The sequence below is a fragment of the Nesoenas mayeri genome (assembly GCF_963082525.1).
Source record: "Nesoenas mayeri genome assembly, chromosome: 1".
Lineage (NCBI taxonomy): Eukaryota > Metazoa > Chordata > Aves > Columbiformes > Columbidae > Nesoenas > Nesoenas mayeri.
In genome coordinates this window covers 77574427-77593658 of record NC_137541.1, presented here as the reverse complement: position 1 = coordinate 77593658, position 19232 = coordinate 77574427, and the positions used below count along the sequence as shown (strand labels likewise).

At 39.2% G+C, this 19232-nt stretch overlaps 1 protein-coding gene across 7 annotated transcripts in view; it reads left to right on the top strand.

Annotated features, from left to right (window-relative positions):
- The window catches only part of SOX5 (SRY-box transcription factor 5), a gene marked incomplete at both ends in the record, with an annotated part of 299845 nt that overhangs the window by 214034 nt on the left and 66579 nt on the right, over positions 1 to 19232 (top strand). The gene's annotated exons all lie outside the window — the stretch shown is intronic.

Below are 19232 nucleotides of genomic sequence, written 5' to 3'. Positions count from 1 at the left end.
ATCATATACATTTTTCTTTTACCTTGGAGGGGGGACTTTTTGTTACATTTTTGTGTATTTATTGTCAATTTAAATATTTCTAGGTTTGTACCTTGAATTTCTGCAGAGCAGTATGTTTGCTTGTCTTTCCCGTTAGATGGTTCTGACGCGCGCTGTGGAGGCTGGCTACGTGTAAACCTGCAAAAGGAAACACATCGCCAGGCAGAAAAGCTCTGTCCTGACAAGCACTTTTAAACTGCTTAAAAGTCGCTTAATGTGATTATGTCCTTTTAGGCTGTAAGCTCTTCAGAGCGATGACTGGCCCCTCCTACAGTGTTTTATGGTACCCAGCACATTTTAGGCACTGCTGTAGTGCAGATAATTAGTGACTATACTAATTTAACATAGGCAATTAGAAAACAGGTGGAAAGATACTAAAGAATTCTTTTTGAGCTTCATTAAAGCTTTGGCCCTGTAGCCAGATGTGTCTGATTCAAAACTCCCAATATCATTCTATATTTTGGAGGTATTAGGGTGTCTTAACGATAGCAGTGCAATGTTCCGCAGGTATTCCTGATCAGCCTCACAACGCTTGTCAAGTCACTGGAATTAAGAAAATGTCATGTCCCACATCCACAGGGTGAATTTTGTTACCTGCCATATATATGTTGCTGGTAGGATGAAGCTGAGTAAAGTTTGGGACTAAAATGGAACCAAGGTCCAAATCATCTCTAGTTTTGCAAAACCCAGATTGACACCCTTTTGTAGAAAGAAAAAAATTCCCATACTCTCCATTGCTAATTTGTCTGCCTGCTCATTATTACTTGCCAAGTCACGTGGAACGACAGAGCGTTATACCTGCTTGGAAAAGCTCAGCATTTATAAACAGTACATGTAAAATGCATTCTCAAACTCAGTTTGGCCAACATCACTGTGAAGTAGACTCTGCAACATCAGATATTTCAGTTGTTTGGCCAGCACACGAGAGCGTGGGACATAGTTCTGGGGAAGATTTTTTAGCTTTTCATTTTAACACAGCCAGCGGAAGTTAGCTGAGTTTCAGAGAAATAGCTGCCAGTGTGTAAGCTGACACATTCCGTGCACCACAGAGGTTAATACATTCATTCCTATTGTGCCTTTGTATGAAAAGCTACACTGTCTGCGTGTTAGTTTCTGATGCTGTGAGTTACAAATACTGTAGGCAGCTTAAGAATCATGAGACTCGTAACAGTCATCGTTCTGAAACTAATTTTGAGTAGTAACATCAGTATTGATAAAGTGCTTATAATAGCCAAACACACATGAACACACATATGGAAGAAACAAACAAAAAAACCCCACAAAAACAAAAACAAAAACAAACCAAAAATGGAGCTATCTTGCAATGAGAAAATAGAGTTGTGAGTCTAATTCTCCTTATTTTTGCAGTCATTCAAGCTAGTTCTAAAATAATGCAACCGTGCTCCAATAAGTAGGGAGGATGGTTTACTTCCATTTCAGGACCAGCTTTGTGCTGTGATAGGCTGAAGTATTCTGGTTAAAATAGGCTTTATTGCAATGACCGTTTCTTTATAAAAAGGTGGCCTTTTTGCAAATGCACCTGACTTCATAAATATCCAAAGATGAGTCTAGGTTGTGGAAAAGTCAAAAACCTCAAAGGGCTCTTGTTTCTATGCAAAGGAGAATATTAAAATGAAAGCATTGAACAAATTCACATATGTTGTTTTGCTACATGTTATTTAGTCTGGAATTGAAGGAAGAGGTTGGCAGGCAGTCAGCAGGAGAGGTTCAAATTACTAACTCTGTAAACTCCCTCAAATCTTTCAGACTTGATTTCTAAGGATATGTATATGCTGGGAAAAAAAAAAAAAAATTATCTTTCTTCACACTTTAGCAGTGATTTTCAGCTATCAGTGCAACCCGTCTAATAGAAATGGGATGTGCCATTTGAAAGAGTCAGATAGCTAGATGTGCTTTGAGAAAAGTTTTCTGATACAGCGCTCAGAATGGACACTTACCCATGCCAACATGCGTGGATCTCACAGTATCACAGTATGTTTGGGATTGGAAGGGACCTCAAAAGATCATCTAGTCCAATCCCCCTGCCAGAGCAGGAACGCCTAGATGAGGTTGCACAGGAAGGTGTCCAGGCGGGTTTTGAATGTCTCCAGAGAAGGAGACTCCACAACCCCCCTGGGCAGCCTGTTCCAGTGCTCTGGTACCCTCACTGAGAAGAAGTTTCTTCTCAAATTTAAGTGGAACCTCTTGTGTTCCAGCTTGATCCCATTACCCCTTGTCCTGTCGTTTGTCACCGAGAAGAGCCTGGCTCCATCCTCGTGGCACTCACCCTTTATATATTTATAAACATTAATAAGGTCACCCCTCAGTCTCCTCTTCTCCAAACTAAAGAGACCCAGCTCCCTCAGCCTTTCCTCATAAGGGAGATGCTCCACTCCCTTAATCATCTTTGTTGCCCTACGCTGGACTCTCTCCAGCAGTTCCCTGTCCTTCTTGAACTGAGGGGCCCAGAACTGGACACAATATTCTAGATGGGGTCTCACCAGGGCGGAGTAGAGGGGAAGGAGGACCTCTCTCCATCTACTGACCACCCCCCTTGTAATACACCCCAGGATGCCATTGGCCTTGTTACTGTGATACTTATGATGCATGTACTAAAATGAAAAGGTGTATTCTATTGCAGCTATGTAGACATGGAAGAAAATCTGACTTGCTTTAGACTTTTGTCTGATTAATTGGATAATGGGCAAAAATGAGCTGTTTTTCCTTTGCTGTGAATGTTAGTAGCTTAATTTTTAATGTGAGCTCTAGAAAATTCAAGATGTTCCACACCAGGCTCAAGAAAAAGTACATTTTAATTGAGACATAAAATACATACGGAGGAAAGATACAACAGTCATCTCTTGACAGAAACATGCATGTCATGGATCTGAATCTAGCATAACTGCTAGCCTAGGATTATGCCTTCCAAACTCTGTTCAAATCCAGTTTCTCTCAGTGATGACTGTTTCTTCACTCATGAAGAACTCGTCCAAAACCACCTTTAAGTGGCATGAGTGAATGTGCAGCCATTACAGTCTTTTTCAAGGAGGAACTGTTCTAACTTCAGACATTCCCTTATAACGATAGGATTCCCTACATGCCCTCTGTCCCCTAGTTATCAGACAGTAGAAGGTCAAAGAAGTACAATGTTCCTTCTTTTTTTCTTTTTCTAGCCTCCCTATCACTCATCTTTGTGTACTAAAAGCAGTAGTTTTCAGGGGAGATCAAAGAACCTGACACAATGCTCTGTTTGTTGCTCCCAGCAGAATTTGGTATACAACGTTATCTTAGTGAAGACAAAGCCAAGGAATTTTTCTTGTTTGTTTGTATAGCAATAAACATATCTTTGTTATTTCATTTGAGAATTTTAAGTCGGGGCATGGTGTATTCTGAGATCAACAGGAAGTACTTTTTTATCCCTGGTTGTCCAAATTGAATTTTCTTTTTGTAAAAGAAGTGTATTTTGTAAATACACTGTATTTATAGAAGAACAGCTAACACCTGATTGTTTTCTGGTGGCAAAGATACTGTTTGTCAGTGAAAATGGAATCTCTCATTTTGGAATGCTCTGTTGATTCCCGCTGATGGGTTCGCAATCTGAAGCCTTCCATTTCTCACCCTGCCTTGGAGTGTCCACTGGACTATACAGATTCTTTCATCTGATATCCACCACAGTTAGCCATACGTGATTGCCTTTATTATCAGTGTTCTCAGAGAGACTAATGACTCGATAATAGAATGGAAACTAAAACTTACATTGTTAGATGTTGGGAAAAGAGTAGACAGATGGGACCATCTTGGAGAAGCTGGAACTAACAGGACGCTTGCTTGAACCTGTCCTCTGATAAAGAGCTATCATCAGCCCTGCATGTTCACTCATACCCACATTTATAAATGCCATTTGGAAAAAAGTTTTTGGCTTTCTGCTATTAATGAGAAGATTAAGTCCCAAATATTGTGTGAAGTGGCATTTTAAAATGCACCTTCATTGCAGTACAATTCTTCTTGGTTAGCACGTGAGTTTCTTATGTTGGTTTTTCCCTCCATAAATTTCGTATGGTCTTGTTCAAGAGTGATGCAGCATGTTGATTCTGTTTCAAATGAACAAAACCAAAACTGAACATTGCCTTCTCACCGTATTGTACTGAATAAGGCTAATGAATTGAAAGTACTGCTGTATGCCTTAAATGAACATGATGTTTTCTTATGTGATTTAGCAGATGAGGGGATTAAACTCCTCCATCTTGAAGATCAACATTCAAAGCTGTAAGCATAGATATCGTGTAACAAGTTTTACACAAAGTGAACTGAAGTGATTTTTCTAGTACAGGTCATCTTGGGCAGACCTACAATGAAACAGGTGTTTCCAGAAGTCTGAGCAAATCCAGTATAAAATGTTATCTGGTGGTTTCTCTTCCGAGAAAGAATAATTCCTGGGTGCTTTGTGACCATCAGGAAACAAAGGACCTGATCGCGTGATCTGAAAATTGAGAGGAATCCGCACCATTGGGAGTGTGAATGGTTCAGATACCCCAGATTGTTTGTTTGATAACCAAACTGTGACAACAGCTGATTAATTGGCAATAATACAAATGCTGTAGATACCCATAACTGTATTGAAAGATAATGCTGGATGTATAATGACAGCTGCCAGTGTAGTGTAACTATATGGACATTTTTTGTCCTGTCAAAACAGTATAGCAGTTTGATGTAACACAAACTTCCTGCAAACATCTGCTCTTTGAAAAGCACCCCAAAAAGTTTTGAGTGCCCATATTCAGACTTTCTTGCCTCTTCGTCTTAGCATGAAACAGGACATCATGATTGTTGCTGGTTGTGTTCAATATTATGACCAAACCTGTCACTGAAGGGATTAAGAGAACCTCATGTCAGCATACGGGTGTGAAAGCATTTTAGCTGTGTCTCAGTTCTGAAGACCATCATTTGAAGGATCCTGATTGATTCTCTTTGGCTATCTGTATAAAGATGATGAGCAGATTTAGACCTCAAACTTATCTGGAAAAATGATTTGGCCACGTTTTTTAGTCTGCACTTTCTTTGTTAAGTATTTTGGTCTCTCTTTTTTTTTTTATTTTCCTTCTTACTACAAACCTATTATTTTCAGTGTTGTGGGAAGCTGCATGCCAAGGACTGAGTTTCAATGGAATTTAGCATGCATAGTCTGGACCACATTTTTAGAAGGATTTGGACCACATGTAGGCACTGACATAAGTGGCTAGATTTTGAGAAAAGTTTAACTGATTCAGAGTTTGAGTGCTTCTCAAAGTTGTTCATCTTGCTGTTATTTAGTTGTCTGACTCATTACAAATTTTCCGTTGGAAAACTTCACTTTTAGATACCTGAAGGGTCACATAATCTGGTCTCCATGGTTGTTTCACTTGAAGAAAACAGAAAGGATGGAGCTATTTAACAAGCAGACAGTGACTGATCAGAAGGTATACGGTTCCAATGGTCGTATGAGTATTACATAAAATGTCTGTTGCCTGTGATACAAAAATAAAGTGCAAGGACTGCCTGCTCAGTCAAATACCATTTATTTCTTACATACTAGCTTCCTTTTGGCTTCTGCGCCATTGCAGGGATGAGCAACATCTCTCCATTTGACAGTTCCGGTATTTCTTGGAAGCATCTCCTTAAGTTTCATTTGAAATGTTGCTGGTGAACTTCCCCACTCTCTTAAAGAGGTGGCACTATATTTTTATGCGTGAATTGTCAAGTACATTTATTTTTTTTTTACCAGATTAATCACTTGGCCTTACAGTGTTATTATACAACACCTCAAATCTGTGAAAGAAGACCCTGAAACAAACTACATGAACCCAGTAGTGATACATGTGAATGCTGAAAGGTTGATTCTTTCCTTGTATTGGGGAGAAAACTTGCCAGAGCTTCAAAGACATGAGAATTATTTCTGATTGAGAAAAAATAGTCCAATGTCGCGTTATTGTCTCTATGAAATGTAGCCAACAGACGACAATACTTTATCCATTATTCATTGACTCTGCAATCTACATTCATGACCTCTTTGGGTATTACTACAACCAATTCTTTGCCTACAAGAAAGTAAACCATTTCTTTGCAGTGCAAGGTTATTCCTTCCATTTGGTGGGCAGTGTCGACCTTTAAATACCATCTAAGCTGCCTTCTCAACTGTGAGAGTCTGTACCCTTTCACTGTTTGCTTTTCTACTTTACCTGTTCTCATTAGTAGGACTCTGACGTAATTTGTAGGGAATGAATCATTAGTGCGCAGTTTAATTACAATATTATTATATCATGCAATCCACTTAAGCATAAAAAGTAGAATTAGTTTGTCACTGTGAGCACGCACATCTGGGGAAAAAAAAAAAACCAAACCAAACAACAGCTAAGTACATGAAAAGCACATTTCTCATTAGCATAACCAAAAGATAGCAGTTGTCCATCTGCCATTAGCTCAGTGTATTGCAATACTGTTTCTGATGGCCATCACAAATAATGATAATAATAGCAGTAATAAAGCAATATAATGCATATACATTTTTGTTGGATGCCCTTTTAAATAGCTTTTTTAAAAATTGCTACATTCATGCAAATTCTCCTGTCCACCACTTGTTTCTGGCTTTGTAAGTGAGTGTGTTGGCCACTTGATATTCACCACTTGTTCTGCAAATGAGTAGCCAAGATGGCCATTTTAAGAGAGATCGTTGAAGACCAAAGTCCAGTTCTGCAGCTAGTAAAATGGGGCATAGTACTCTTGATGTAAGTGAAACTACATCCATCTAAACAGGTTGTGGGGTAAGCTGTCTTCAAAAATTTCAGATTTCCAAGATTTCTTATTTGTTGTGAAGTCTTAATGATAATTTTAAAATGTTCATTAAACTGTATAAGTTAGGTGTGGAGTAGGTGGCTGTTGCTTGCCAAGAGCATTTCTGAGCAACCCCTATGTTTTTAAACAGAAAGAGTTCCTCCCAATTAACTCAAAAGCAAGCCTCACAACACCAGGTTGTAACAGTCCTCACTTTCTGGATACCTGCTGAGAGCTAGAGATTGTGATAGATTGTGTAAAAGCATGAACCACAGAACATACCAGCTCAGATAAATCTTGTTCATGGTGGGTAAATGTGCTGTGTAGTCGATGTCTAAATAGCTCATACTTGCCTTTGATATAATTTTATACAATGTTATGGGTAAACTCAATATATTCTATCAAAACAGATTTGAATGAAAAGCTTGACCACATCATTTTATCAGAATCCAATCTATTTATGAAAGACAATCATTATGACAGACTATATATAAATGCTTTGTATTTTATTGAGCACTGTGAGTGTCGGAACATATGCACAGTGGACATTTACAGGCAGTAAATACACATTGTAAAACAATATAATGGCTACTCTGTGGGTTGTCAGATTATAACTCCCTCCCCAGACCTCCAGGGGAAAGAATTAGTGGTGGTAGCGTATTCATTTTATCTAGATTAACAGTCCTTTCTGCATAACTTTCAGATTCCATCCATATCTATGAAAAATGAAAAAGACTGAAAAATGACCAGCCTATCTTCCTTCCCGTTGTAACTCAGGCCTGCTGTTCGCTAGCAGACCTCTGTCTGCATGAGTGAGTTTTCTTGTAGGTTAAAGAGACTGAATTCTCTCTTCCCCCTCCCTCCGACCCTGAGCCTGCAGGGCAGACAGACAGAAGCACACATATGATTAATACAGCACAGCTGCAGTAGTGACTCATTTGCATATGTATTAATAGAGGCAAAAACAACAATTCAATTACATACAGAGACATTCTGCATACTAAAGAACGTATGCAAATAGCCAGGAAAAGGTGCAGCCAGCGTTTTCCCCAACCTTCCTGAGCCCATATGGACTAGCATCAGAGCCCAGCAGTTTTCAAGAAATCCACTTCAGGAAGAACCTGTTACAAGATGCTTACATGGCTATTACTCCTCATCCCCCCCCGCCCATCTTCCCAGAAGGCATTTGACATTTGGACAATGGAAATAGCACAAGCAGTGTCTTTTCCATATTATTTCATATTTGCCAGCCTTCAGCTTCATGTTGTTATCTCTTTACATATAAGCATAAGTGCCAGTATGAAGAAACCCAGTCCATCGCCTCGTCTCCCATTTGCACACATTTATTCTATTTTCTTTCTCCTTATGTCTTGGGTTGTTCCCATTTTCCTGTGTCTTTCTCAGGGTTTCCTCTTATCTTCTTGAATTCTGTGAATTAGCAAAAGATAACCATTTCTCTGCCTCTTCTTGTAGTGACCCTAAATGTCTCGTAATAGTATAATTCAGTGATTTTCTGCTAGGAGGCCATTAATACTTTTAATTGGTCTGAAAGGTGTCTCAGAGAAGTTGACCTGTTGTAAATAGGCTTTTATAGCATGATATGTCGGTCTTTATCTCTACTAAGACAGTTGTGGGCTTCTCAAATGGATGAGGTTGAAAATCGCAGGTATTAAATAGTTCACACTACTAGTGATGTAGATCTTTCACAACTGGTACAAAATCTGATTCTACTAGTAGAAACAGATGTTCTCTAAATCTCGCGGGAATTTAATAGGCAATCGTTTTGAACATCTTTCAAAAGCAGTTTGAAAGTATTCCAGCACTGGAACTTAGGCTACAGGAAGGCTTACTTAAGCTATAAATAGTTTCTTTAGCTCTAAGTTATTCCTTATGTTAGTTTGTGTTATAACTAAAACACCAAGTATATTAGATGTAAGTACTTGGTATACTTCTTCACACAGGCCATTCACACACTGTGATATGCAACAAAATACTAGGCTGTGATCCATGCCCAGTACGGTAATTTCTGGAAATTATGACATTTGACATTGTCCTTTATGGACCAGATAAATAGAGCTCTATTTCAACTTGAGAGAACAAGACACTAAAAACTTTCGGAAACCTGACAAAGCCATTAAGATGCCCAACTGTCTTGTTTGGGTGGCAACCCCTGTGTTTTAAGCAGTCTAAATTGCTGGCCATTTGTTTGAAACGTCTCTGCGGTGTGAGCAGGGAAAAATAGGTCATGCAAGAAAGAGTGTGTAACTGTCTGGCAAGCATACTTGCGAGGTCAGGTCATCCTCAATTTCTTTTCTCTCGCAAAAATGTTACACTTCTTTCTTTTTGGGGTTAGCCTGACAGACGGAAGCAGATTACTCCTTGATTATTTATAAGGCATTAATTTTAGATGAATATTGCTGAAGTAACTGACATCATAAGTAGTTTTAGCAGCCAGCAGAAGAGCCTGTTTGCAGATTGGAATATGACAGTCTTCACTTACACAATGTCCTGTCTAGGACAAAGTCTGAAGTGTATGAAAGAAGAGCAAACTCGAGGTGTGGAAGCATATATGTCAGCTAAGACTTTGTTTATTCTTCTGTGCGATACAACTGGGACTTCAGATGGCTGGAATGGTGGTGTCATTGTTATGAGTTAACCAGCTGCAGGACAAAACCTCTGTCAAAATAGCAGCAATGGCAACACCTGCCTGCCAGCCTTAAACCAGGGCAGGGGAAGAACATCTGAGAATCGTCTTACACTGCCCTGAAGTAGCTTCTGTTAAGTAAATAGCCACCTTTGTATTAATACGTACACCTTGAGATAACAGAAACGATGCCTCCTTCCCTACATTGGCAACAGGGCAAACCTGTGAAGTGTTTGTGTTTCACAGAACGCTGTGTTTCGTGGCTTACATTCATTTGGAATTAATTCTCCTTGGAAATGTCTGTATGAAAAATTCGGTAACAAAACCAAAAAAACTTTTTCTTTTTTTTTTTTTTTTTCCGCCTACTTTGTGCCCTTTGTGTATTCCAAACGCTGGGTTTTGAAATAGTTGGCTTATGCTACTGGTTTCCCTATTATGTTGTTTGCTCTTTTCAGAGGGATGTTACTGAAAAGAAGATTATATAATCATGCAAATAAGATTGTATAATCCTGAGCAAACGGTCGGGGCGGGGGGGGACACACGGCAGACAGACGGACGGGAAACCACACTGAGCGGGGCTTGGCTGGCTGTGGGGGGACTCGCTCTGAAACCATAAACTGAGGGGTTATTGGCCTCCTAGAAAACGTGAAAGCTGCAGCCAGACTACTGATTTTTTCTGGATATGTTTGGAATTCATTGTCTTCATTCTGGGCTCTGCCAATGGTGTATATTTACAGTGCCTCAGCAGAACATTGTGACAGACAAACACACAGGAAAACTGCAAATCACTAACCTGCACACTCTTCAGAGCTTGGGGGACAATGCTACAAATAACAACAGTGAGAAAAGCTGACTTACACAAAACTAACTACTTAGTGACACTCACTTAACTCCTTTAGGTCCACAAATCAAGTTACTACATTTCATGTGTACCAAAAGTTAATACAAGAAAATCTCCCTTGAAATCTTGCTAGCTTTATTCTACCTAGGTCATATGACGTGGTCTGTTGTTAGATGCAGATTGGTGTAATATATGAACGTGTAAGAATTTCGATTTATGTCATTTCTTACTATGGTCCTGTTTATCACTGTTCTTTTTTCTCTGAAGTTTTAGGTTGTTTCCAATTGACAAGGAAACAAGCAAACAGCATAATAAATGTGTGCACAAGGAGACTATCACTGGTCAGTGATATAAATTGCATACGGCAAGAACAGAGCGAGCCATTAAAAGTTATTGTGCTCTTATTCTCCTCCTGTCTTTCTTATGTCTGATTCCTTGCCAGGGTTAACTGTTACCAGCCAAGATATTTGCACACCTTTTGTGAATGGAGGCTAGTATTAGGCACGGTTTGAAAATGTGAAATACCTGCTTACTGTAAACTGTAGATCTAAGCATTAGACAACAAACAACTGAGGTCAGGATGCTTGTTCTGTTTGTTTTCATTCCAAAGTCATCAGCTTGCCTCAATAGAAGATACAGTAGTACCTGGAGATGTAACTTCCAGGGTGTTAATTATTTTGTTGTGCCTGGACAGTATAAGCCTGTTCCTGAAGTTAAGTCAGGGTGCAATTATTTCCTTAAAACCTAAGCTCAGTTTCCTCAAATTCCTTTTCTCCTTTCAGAGGTTCTTAATGTTTTCAACTCCAGTGGATTTTGTAAAATCAATCTGAACAACAGAATTGGGAGACAACAGCACCTGTAGCTCCTAGTGGTCCTCAAGACCAGCTTTAAGTTTGTAACCCGCCTGAGCTCTGCTGGTCTCTTGAGTTTGAGTGTAATTCCCAGACTAGCTTCTAAGTATCCCTTCCACTTTGCATAGCTGCCTTGTTTGCTTCTTTTTGCAAATGGTCTGTTTCTGTTCCTGTTGATTCATTAGATAGCTAAGGAGAAAAGTTTTTTAGACTACTGGATTTACATTCTTTAACCCCTTAGCCATAGAGAACGGTCACATCACAGATAACTTAACTTGACCAGAAATATGCTGCAAATGTGTTAAGTCATCCATCTCAGAGACTGACAAACTCTAGAATTACATAGAGCAGGGCTGTCAGCAAGCTACTGTGTGAATTGTTGTTTCCTAATGGGCAAACATACAAATCAAATTAAAAAGCAAAATAAAAAACATGTATATAAGACATATTTTTTAATGTCAAGGTGTGTTTTTAAGGTGGGAACAGCTTTGATATCAGTATTATATGATTACAAATACAACAAGAAAGCAGTGAGAAAGTTTCAAATGCTTTCATGGTAGCAGAAACTGAGATTTTTTTTTAAAAGCATTTTTCAGCGGTATCTGTGCCCCAGTGTCTTGCTGTTTAGAGTGATTGCTCTCTCTATTTAAAATCTGTGTTACAGCAGAGTCTTCTGTCTGTATTGCAAGCTGTACTCTGGTTTAGTATCCACAGCTGTGCCACATACTGCACCAGCGGCGACTGACAGGGGCAATCTGTTTGTGGCATATTGAGGGAGTCAAATTGTCTTTGGGGACTGCTGCGGAGTGGCTTTTTTCAGCTCCTTCCTATAGGTACGGTATCTGTTTCTCCCCAGGGGGTCTGGGACTGCCAATTTGTGTGCAAGGGAATGAGGTTAATCCCTCAAGAGATGTGGGGTGCCACAAGGGGTGGTGCCCGTCCCCCCTCCTGATGCACTGAGGGGCCTGAAGAGCTCTCTGCCCTTCTGAAGGCAAAGGATCCACGCTGCAGGTTACACTTCTCTCCACGCTGGAGTGTGAAAATAGCATCTGGCATGACAAACCTTTTCTTTTCCTTTTCCTAATTTTTCTTTTCCCTTGCGTGGCTCAAAACACACTTCACAAATTATAACAGTGTGTTCTCTGTTAATGCACCAAAACATTACAGCTTATGGTAGTGTTATTAAAGTGTTTTGGGCCATTACCATAGAATACAGCAGCATATTTATTTCATTAGGGGAACCAAATGGATCTAGCTGAATTTGGCAAAAGAACATGGCTGAAGTCCTATTTTGTCTCCGATGTTGATTTTGCCACTAAACTCTGAACTTCTGAAAATTAGAAAATTTGCAATAGAAACAATAATAAGTGTGCTATGTTTTGTAGTAGGTTACACTGTCCTTAAATAACTCTTGTTTTGTCCACAATAGTTCTGCATTGGTATTTGTTCAATATTTTGATATTTACTTTGCAAACTCGGGGCTTATTGATGTTTAGGGTAAGCAGTACGTCATGCATGTATAGCTTACACGTAACTCACTGTCCTGCTGTGTCACCAATAACTGCCTTGGAATATAGTTCAGCTTAGGCCAATCAACCCTACTCATCTCATCCCCATTATCATGGCAGCCTTGCTTCTTGCTGTACGCTGGTCTGATATACTGATGGCGAGAGTAATTCGGATGGTATAGATCAATGTATGTTTGGATAAAATTTTTAAAGAGGCCTGCAGGGATTTGGGAGCCCAACAATAATTAATTTCTTACGGTGGCTTTGAAAATAGGATATACAACATTCATACTTAATCCTTCCTCCTTTCCACAGATGTTACATTTTTCCTGTGATTAGTTTTGTGGAAAGGAAACAGTCATCAAAATTGTACCAGAATGTTTGATGGTGAGGTGGTGTTTATTCGGTAACTCCGTTTTCATTTGGTACAGTGAAGGATGTGAGTACTCAGTGTTTCCTACCTCTAGTCCAAGCTGGCCATGCTCACATTTGTGCAGTAGCTTGTGCTTCAGCATGTGCTGCTTGTGTTCACTTCAAGTGGGAAAAACGACAGAATGAGCATAATTTGCCAGCATTTTGTGTTGTGTACTAGGATGTCATATCTCATATACTCGTGCATTAGAATTTCATTATTGCACACATGTGGGACTCTAACCAAATTGAATGCTGCCCCAAAAGCGGTGTTGGATACCCTGATTTTTATCATACGTTGTCAGCATTGGTAGATGAACTTGTATACATCACCTGAGCCCAGACAGAGGAAATTAGAGAAGAGGAGATTCTAAAATGAGCCATGGCCTACCCAGTTAAGACACAAATTGTTATGTTTGAATTTAAGCATTTGCTTTAAGTATGATTGATTTTTTTAATATATGTGTATATATATATATATATATATGTTTTGGGGTTTTTTTAATGCTTTGGTTCATTCAGATAACTTCCTTTCACTTCAGGTTTATTCTTGCTCTGAATCAGGTCCTTAATGGATACAGGATAGGAAGGTGCTTGCACGTCAAATGCTTCTTTCATGTCACACTGGGTGGCATTACAGGTTTGATTTCACTGAAAGGTATTGTTCATGATCAAGTGTAGAAAGGAATGAATACTAAAAAAACCCAAGGAAATGTTAGATTTTTAAAAAAGCTGATTTGTCACTTTGCTCATTGACTATGAACTGAATAGACTTCTAACCCTTGAAATACTTTCTCCCCCCTTTTCCTTTTTATTGCCTGGAATCTTAAGAGCTTTATCATTTGCAGTCATAAAATGAAAATATACACCAAACCCTCAAAGGGCAAGTATGAAATTAAATTATATTTGGGCAGCTGTAACCTTTTAAAACGATCAGATTCCAGTTAATGTATTTCTTCCTGTTCCGAGTGCTGCCATGGTGTTTGATGGTGGGAAGCAGTCCAAAGGGCATTGGGAGATAATAAATTCACTGGAAATTTCACCCTGAGGCAAGCCTCGATACACCAAGGCTTCCATTTAGCGAGACTGACCTAAAAATCTTGTCACATCCAAAGGTCACTTAGGTTCGGGTTGGTGTGTCCCATCTATCTTTCCCTGGTGCAAAGAATGACAGCTGAGCTCATAAACAGCCATCGGAATATGGAAGACAAGCAAGGGGGAGCGGGAGGAAGGATAATACTGCTGACAACTTCTTAGATTTCCTCTAGGCCAATGAGAATAGATACCATCTTTAGGGTTGCATGTTTCTGCTACTGCAGAAATGGCAATTCAGTTTAAAGAGGTTACAGTTAACTGTGGGAGTCTAAAACAAGTGATTCCCTCCATGTCTGCAAATGCTGTGTAATCCTGCTAGTACACATTATACTGTCCCCGAACATTTCATACTTGTTACCAACCTTGTTAGTCAATGCAATTTACAGTTTTTACAATGCTTTACTTTCAAGGAGGGTCAAAATTCTCAACAGCTGTCAGTGACGGCCCTGGTAGGTGTCATCTATAAGAACAGTGATTCCAAGGGAAACAAGTTGGACAATAACACTAATTCTAAGTGATATTGTAAGGAAAGATCTTTTCAGTCTTATGAGAGAATCTCTGATGTCTGTCCTCTATGATGCTACTTAATCTAAACTCATTAAAATCGATATAATTTTCCTACACAGTAAATTGCAGCAAAAGGCCTTTCAGGATGACTATTGTCTTCCAGTTCTTGCTTCTGCAATGGGAAGCTCCAATGGATCGTTCCTATGCTTGTAGTAGATTAAATAGTGGGAACAAAGTTTAGGGTTGCACAATAGAAGTATATTTGAAGGACAAAGATCAATCTTCTAATTGGTCTTACTTAATTGGGGATGAGCCATGCAGCATATGTCGATTGTATCTTAATGGTGTGAATCTGCTTCTCAAAATTCCCTAAGAGGCGGATGAGCGAGGCTGTCTGCCAGTCACTCCTGGGATGCAGGTGGCAAAGATTCCCTCTTCTACATCCCATCTTGGTTGGAAAAATAAATTGTAGTTGGTGGTCAGTGTCCTTCTGAAATGTGGTAACACACCACTGTTGGAAGGAAGATACCATGTATTGTGTAAGCATTTGTCTGATTCTTTTTGGAACATTAAATTTAAGATAAAATTTTTAAATAAATCATTATATAAAATTATTGTAATCTGGGATATATGAGAACAAAATCAGAGTAAATACCCGTGTTTGAAAATTTGCAAGACATTGAAGAAGTTAGGTAGCTAACTCCTCCTGGGAATTTGCTGACGTCTCTCCATGAATTTTGGTAAATTCCTCTTTCCTTCTGAAGAGAACTGTAAATTGTATCTTCCTTTGCTTGTTAAAACTAAATGGAGTATAACTGTTATTGTCAGAAATATTTCACACATTCTTACAGACATACTATATTTGAGGCAAACACAGTAAAGAAGGGCAAGATTGGCCAGCTGTCAGTGTTCATTTTCCTTGGGTTCATATTCTACTTTATGTTAACATATATGTTCACTACACAAATCCAAAATCATTTTCTGGCAACTTTGGGAAGTTATATGCTCTTTTCCACATGTTCTGTGCTGAAAATGTAGCTGTATGCATTACTAGTTGTACAGCTTTGAGGAAGACAAAGTCACTTTCCATCTTAGTTGCATGAGAAGAAAAAAGAAAACATGTATTTTTCATGAACTTCAGGACACTTATCTTTCACTTTTAAAAATTCAGCTGCTAGCACAAAATTTTCAAAAAGACGTGCGGAGCACAGACCAGCTTGTTTTTTCCTGGTTTGTACTCAAGATGGTGAGATGAGAATCTTCTTTAGTCATGGATGCCTAACGTGTATAATTCATCTGGCCTAAAGTTGCAGGTTCCAGTCCAGTTTTTATAAAGGGAGGTGAGAGCAATTAGCTCAGAACTAGTCAGGTGGATTCCCCACTTGATGTCACTTTTCTACTGTGGTCCAGTTTCCTTTTTCAATCACCTGGGCAATTCCAGATAGTAAGCAAGTAGCAGCAGACAATAAAGTCAGAATATTTCTGTGATTGCTGGTGAGGCATGGAGCCTCAAGGCCAACTGATTTCATATTTCTCTAGTGGTCAGTGCATACAACTTTTTAAACTGCCAAATACGCATAGCTTCCCTGTGTCCATTGAGTTTTCCATCCCTGGAAAGAGGAGACACCTCATTGTGCTGGTCAGTGCATTGATTCTGTACATTTTCATAGCCATATTCATTCTGTTTCATGCCAGATGACTTTGGACAATTGACAGTGATTCTGAAGTATGTTAATGTTGTTAAATATTATACATGATGGAAAGATAGTGAAAATAAGGATTATATTTAATGCCTGCAATATTGGGAAGTGCTTTTATATTACTTCAGATGCTGCTTTTATTGCAGTGAATGTGATCACTTTGACCAAAAGCCTGTGTTATGCCATGATATTAACTGGAGAAGTTGAGAGATATTTTACAGTTGCTGACTTTGGCAAAAACAATATGTGTCCCTGCGTAATGGAGGACTGTACTGTTTCTTGCATTATTCACGCTTCCCACGCTGTAGTCACAAACATTGGGTAATGTTAATACTTGTCATGGAAAAATGTAATTGGCAGAAATGTTTAATATATTAGAGATAGATGGGAGGGCTCACAAGAGACCTTCCCTGTTCTGGATTGAAATGTGACTTGTAATTAGTGATAAAGGAAGGTACAGTATGGATTGGATCATTGCTATACAGAGAGAAGTGAGGAGGATCCCTGCTGGACATTCCCAGTCTTTCCCGAAATGGAGACATATTTACCAGTTGCTAACTGAAGAAGCAATGAGTACTGCTCACCCTCCTACTGTAATGAGAAGCCAGTCTTGGAGCAGCATATAAAGGGTCAATCAAATAGGTCGTACATCATATGAGGAGGCAGATGTTAGAACATATTGTAATGGGTTGCTGTGCGGTATGTGAAGATGGCTTGTGGAGTACAGGCATGGGGGGAGAGAAGCTATCAGCGATGTTTTCTGTCATGGTCACTGTAAATATCCAAATTTTTGAGGAAAACTTCTGAACACAGGAAATCGAAGTGTTAGCATTCCTGCCATGTTAGACTTGTGGGTAGAATGACAAAGAGAGGAAAGGAATAGAAGCACAAGTCCCTGTGTAATACTCTGTGTAATATAAATATGTCTAGATATTATCTGTGCTCTGCCAAAATCAGTGTTAGCCTTGGAACGTGCGAGTATTTTACCTGAAAAAAAATTACACTGCTTCAGACTATAATAAACACAGAACTGTTAAAATAGCTTCTATTTTAGCAGCACCCCTAATTCACACCCACTCAAACACCTCCTCGCTCGTTAACCCCATCATCAGACCCAAGTAACTCAAGTGAAATGAGATGGCATTAGGAATGAGGTAATGAACAAAGATTTCTGGATAATGTTATTGCTTCATGATAGCAACTCTTGTTAGTGTGACTACAGTTAAGAGCTTCTCGATATTTCCATTGCAAACTCTTTGGTACTCCCACCCCTTCTACTTTACAGACGACTACTCAGCCAGAAGCAGTTTAAAATTTGATTTTGCATCCATTTGGCTGTTGGTTTGAGTTTAATGTTTTGATACTGCTTTCTAAAACATAAAAATTGCTGGTTTTTCCCTCCTAGTCCAGATTTCCAGATGAACAATTTAAAATACGGATTAGCTCGTTTTATAACCCAGACACATTATTAACAATTGAAAAATGTCTCCTGAGCATGCACAGTAATTTCAGTATCTCATGGTATTGGACAAGCAGATCCACCTTTATGTTATAAAAAAATCCATACTAAAGATTTGTGTGAAAGGGAAAATTTTTGAAAAGAACCATTTACACTCAGAAGTCTAGAGGTTTGTTTGTATTAAAAAAAAAAAAACCAAAAAAAACAAAAAAAAAAATTATTCGGTGCCTCAAATAATGAAAATCGGCTTTAATAAATAGTCATGGATGGATCAGAGGTACTAGTGGATTCTAGAGCTTGTTACTGGTTAAGTAGTCCACATCAGTGGTTGTAGAATATGTGGCTATGTAGGATACTTTAAGAGATGAGTTGGAGGTTACAGCCCTGTTGCCAATGAACAGCATCCTTTTTGCCTGAAAAACAGGAGATTGGAGATCTAAAAGCAAAGTGCTGTAGAGTGGAAGGAGAGAGGGGATGCTTCCATAGGGTAACCCAGTTAAGCTGGAAGATTCTGGAACTTAACAGAGAAGCTTGGATTTCCCTTGGTTTGATATTAAGCAATAGAAAGCTCACACTGGATATGGGAACATGAGGCTCCAGCAGCTCGTTGTTATTCGTACAGATTGGTAAAACTAGAATCAGTCATCGTATGCCTCTTAGCTGAATCTAAGGTTCCAAAGTTCATCATATAAGCTCTTCCTGTGCCTGGGTGATGCATAGCATGTGAGGAACAGAAACATTAAAGATGTAATTCCCTCTGACCTTCAATCATGCCATTGTGCCTACAGCTTCTTAAACCTTGAGAACAGCGTGTGCCAGAAGAGGCATGTACTGGCCTGAGTTTCAGGCTGGATTTAAGGCTTTTCATGCGTGGGCTGAAGTCTGACCATGCAGTGTCATTGGACCCTAGTGTTTGTGGTTTCATTGCAGGGGAGTTGGACTAGCTGACATTTGAAGGTCCCTTCCAACCCAAACTATTCTATGATTTGGTGATTGTAGTGAGAGTCAGAAACTGAATCCTGAGGGATTTCAGATGCTTTCAGAGACCACTTTGGGGGGAGCAAAGTCTCTAAGAATTAGGAATTAAACTTCTGTACATGTCCTGATGGAATATGCAAAATGTCACTCTTCCCATTACATCAGTGTAAGCATGGAAATAATGAGATGAACCAGAAAACAGCTTCTTATATTACTTCCTGAGACATTTGCCAAAGCTTCACAGAGGTTTCAGGCTCTGGAGTTTTATGGGCTCCATTGGAGGGAGAGTTTTACAGACCACACCCATTTTTATTGTAAAATCAAAGAGTGAAAAGATTGAACAGCTATTGAGTTATTTCTACTACTTCATTTTGTTAAAGGGGGACTTTATA